Source organism: Rhagoletis pomonella, unplaced genomic scaffold, assembly GCF_013731165.1.
Source record: "Rhagoletis pomonella isolate Grant_MI unplaced genomic scaffold, Rhpom_1.0 Rhpom_scaffold_04648, whole genome shotgun sequence".
Classification (NCBI taxonomy): Eukaryota; Metazoa; Arthropoda; class Insecta; order Diptera; family Tephritidae; genus Rhagoletis; species Rhagoletis pomonella.
In genome coordinates, this window is record NW_023463198.1 from 10705 (window position 1) to 15021 (window position 4317).

Consider the following 4317-nt stretch of genomic DNA (forward strand, 5'->3'; position numbering starts at 1 on the left):
TACCAAACTACCAAATCTTTGTTCATTATTAAAACGAGATTTCTTGGATGTACAGGGTTTTTAGCTACACGAATTGGCAGTATAATATTGTTTACAGTGCTGGTTAACCATTCATGCCAATCTCTAAGGTTAATCAATACAAATTCGGGCTTTTAAACAAAATAATTAACGTATTGCGTAAAAAAACTTTTGTAAAAATGTGATTACCTTTGAGGTTAATTCAATTCATATCAAACATTTTTAATGTTTAAAAAAACAAAATCAGACATTTTGTGCATTTCAATAAAACAAAATTCCAAATCTTGTTTCAATTTGCATACTCTCACCCTTTTTCTACCAATACACTCACACTTTGCAAATTGCCTATCACCAATTTTTCTTTCAAGACGATAGGCAATTTTTCGTTCAATCTCAACAGATTATCGATAATAGCTTTGGAAAGTGAGTTTTTGTTTCTAGAAAATTGTGTGCTTAGTAAAATTTAGAAAACATAAAGAAAACTTATACATGCGAGTAAAGTGAAAGCAATGTTTTCAACATGTAAACGCAAAGTGAACAAATTTTAATGCTAAGTTCGATTGAATTTTCAAAACATTTTTGCCTACCAAAAGCTTCATCAAACCAACCAAACTACCAAAGGAGAATGAAGCCACCAATTTTGGTCCAATTGGACCACAACGGCAACGCTGATAAGCAGCCGCTTGTTGATGTTCACTTAACTAACGACCGCTCAGCAGCGCAGCGGCTGCGCCGGTAGCAGCGAAGCAAGCCTGGATTTGGGAAAGCAGGCCAGTTGCTGGAATTCTTAGCTCTCCTTCCTTCAGTGCTTCTTTGTCCGCTTCGGTAGACTGTTTGGCTCACAGTAAACCAGTAGAAAAGGTTTTTGTTTTTGTAGCTGTTTCGTGGTGAAATTCCTTTATGGGGGCCAAATTTCCCCACAAGAAATTGAGCGCATGGTTGCTTTTGCATTCCAAAAGAACGAATATTAGAAAACATTGAAAAAAAGTCTGAGATAATACAATTATATTCTACTAGAAATAAACTCGATAGTGTGCGCTAATTAGATAATGTGATAATCATGTTTAAAAACTCTTTACAAGTCTTATTTTTCAGAAATTAATATTGTGGATCAGATTGCTTTGAGCGCTTCTGTTGTTTACCAAGAAAATGCACCCCTGTTGGTTATTATTTCTGTATCGCAAAGCGGTGAGTTTCTATTTCTTGGTAATTCGGTTTGTGAAATGGTAAACAAATTATTGAAATTTATTTATTTGATGTGTTTAACATTTGACTAATGCAATTTTCTGCCTTTTCAGACTATTAATTACAAGCACAGCATCATCAACGGTGATTGCAAGAACTACTGCAATCCCTGCGGTTTTTCCTCTTGGTAAATGCGTTCTGGTCGTGACCAAGGGTGGTCTCCCAATCGGCCGGGAATAAGGTTAGTCATTTTCAATTTTATATCTTTGTTCATCGACATTATATGACATCTCATCATTGCAGGCTATTGTTGCAGAACAAAACGCCACAACCACCGCTGTTGTAAATATGTTCCAGCAGTACTGCCCACCGCCGTCGGAGTAATGATTTCGATAGCTGAACAAACGCCATCTCCTGGGCATTCCCACATACCGACAATAGCTATTATATCACGTGTGAATGCAACTGCGGCTAAATTTGGTTATTAACAGTGCAATAGTGCCATGTCATTGGCAAAAACACTAAGGGATGCTGGCACATAGAGGTTGTAAAGTTTTTGGAATCGATGAACTTACTCGAAGAAGACGATGGTCGAAAACATATGATGAAACATCTTCTGGCGTGCCTTTGACAATCGTTAAGGTAGACGGAGGCTTCACATACGATATTTCACACATGGCTGGAATTCGTTAGCGGACAGAGCACACATTTACAAAATATTTATCGTTCTGCAGAACGTGCATGCATATTCGATTCCGATTTTATGGGTCGATTACGGAGGACAACCGAACTTCAGTTGGTTGGCCAGTGGCTGAAATGGTATTACCGATGGCAACTAGCAACTGAAAGCTGGTAACTGAGTTGCTATATTGGCACAAACTAATCAAGGCTGTCATAGAATCCATCGTAGTCCGATTTTCCGTGAAATCTACGAAAATGCTATTAAATTCGAGTAGCTACGAACGCAGTGCTTGCTTTGAATACACACGTTCATAGCAGTTCAGATTCAGTGATCGCTTTTTTTAGATTTTATGAAAAATCGGACTACGATGGATTCCGCCACCAATATATTTTCTCCTTTGACAAGATGTTGGAGAATCGCGGCAGCACAGCCCTATACCTACCCTATGCTCTTACGCGCATATGCTAAATTTCTCGCACCTAGCTAAAGTGCTTGACAAAGGCAGAAGGCTTATCTTTAACATTATAACTTAAAGTAAAAGAGTTAAAGATATGCAATAAAAGAATACAACAGAACCAAAAAATCTCAAAACTATTAAACATAAAAAATTGCACGAATAAAATTCATAATTTAAAATAAAATAAAATATCGCAATTGTTTTTTATATGTACATACATATTTACAAAATGAATCTTAAAGCACCCACAGTAAGTCCTAAACATATAAACGACTAATAAGAAAAATAATAAATAACAGTAATGTGAACAAGTATGTCGAGAAATCTAAATAGTAGCTAAACTGTATCTGAATAATAACAAGTAATTTTGAGCAAAAAATACAACCGACCTTAATGCTCATTCAGGTCGTTCTGGTTACGTAGATCCGACTGTTCTCCCTTTTTTTAAAAAGGTTAAAAAATGAATACGTATTCTACAGAAATCAAGATACATATTTAAGGACTTTAAGTAAAAATAAACAAAGGAAAACTTGTTCGTGATATCTCGAGGTGTATCCATGATACAAAAATCTGAAGGTAAACCCGCTGAGAGGCAGCCTGAACATTTTTGAAGTTTGCTAACATTACAAAAATGTTTTCAAATTTCCAATCTCACAAATACATAAATAATAAATAAAATTTCAATATTTTCATCTATTTGTTTTTTGTTTTACTTTTATTTGGCATTTGAGTTGCTCTCAAAATTTCAATTTTATAAAACATGATAAAAACATTACAAGGTAAATTCATTCCCTCAATTCGTCGGCCATGATTTTGTTCTGACGTTTGCCAACATTTTAAAATCATATAAAATTGAAAATAAAAAAATTAAATTGTTCACAATTGTTGTTGTTTGAGATTGAAAATGAGAATGTGTGTGTGACTTTGAGTTTTGATTTTAAAATTATATTGTTGGCAAACGTCAGACTGCCTCTCAATGGTTTTACCTTGTTATGTTTTTATCATGTTATAAAATAGACAAACTTCAAAAAATAAATGATGGCCGACGAATTGAGCAAGCGCTTTTACCTTTAAATATTTGTATCATGGGTGTTTTAAACAAGGTGTTATTGACAACTCAGTGCGGCTCTCTTAATATTATGTAAAAAATATAAACAAACGATTCAAAATGCATAAACATTTTTTTCAATTTGACTATAGGATGGTTCTTCTGAGAGCAATATCAAATTCAATCACACTTTGTTAAATACATTTTGATCTCTACCAAATATACTTCCTCTGTAAATATTCTATGAAGTGTTCCAAAATTTGCTCCGAGCGCGTTCACTGTTGATCATTTGATTTAAATAGTTTGTCATACAATTAATACTATAGTTTGATCGGAGTTAATATATTCTTCAGTAATTAATTATATTATATTAAAACATAAGCTTATAAGAAATTTTTTAGTCTTAACATGCATATTTTATATCGTGTTCCAAAATTCGCTCCGAGCGCGTTCACTATTGATCTTTTGATTCAAATATTGTTTGTCAAGCATTCAGTAGTGAAGTTTGATCGGAGTTTATATATTCTTCAGTAATTAATCATATTACATTGAAATATAAACGTATAATATGGTAGAAAGTTAGAAATTATTTAGTCTTAATATGCATAATTCGCTCCGTGTTCCAAAATTCACTCCGAGTGCGTTCACTATTGATCATTTGATTTAAATAATTATTTGTCAAGCATTCAGTACTATAGTTTGATCGGAATATATATATTCTTAAATAATTGATCACATCTTATTAAAATATAAACCTTTAATAGGGTACAAATTGTGAAATTATTTGGCTTTAACATGTATAGTCGGCCAGAGACAATTGCAGAAAACTGCAACTACTCGTGAAAACTTACAATAAAAACAATGTAGATGAAAGTAATACATTTTATTATTAAAATTAGATCCATATATAACACACTTTACATCATT

General features: G+C 33.4%; 1 long non-coding RNA gene across 2 annotated transcripts; it reads left to right on the forward strand.

Annotated features, from left to right (window-relative positions):
- Window positions 1–833: 833 nt before the first annotated feature.
- On the forward strand, window positions 834–2006 carry LOC118754799. 2 transcript variants are annotated; one of them, XR_004994943.1, is made up of 4 exons: window positions 865–879; window positions 1114–1244; window positions 1317–1444; window positions 1507–2006. It is a non-coding gene; the product is annotated as an uncharacterized LOC118754799 (long non-coding RNA). The 2 variants fall into 2 exon arrangements; XR_004994942.1 differs by having other exon boundaries at window positions 834–1244.
- The last annotated feature ends 2311 nt before the right edge of the window (window positions 2007–4317 follow it).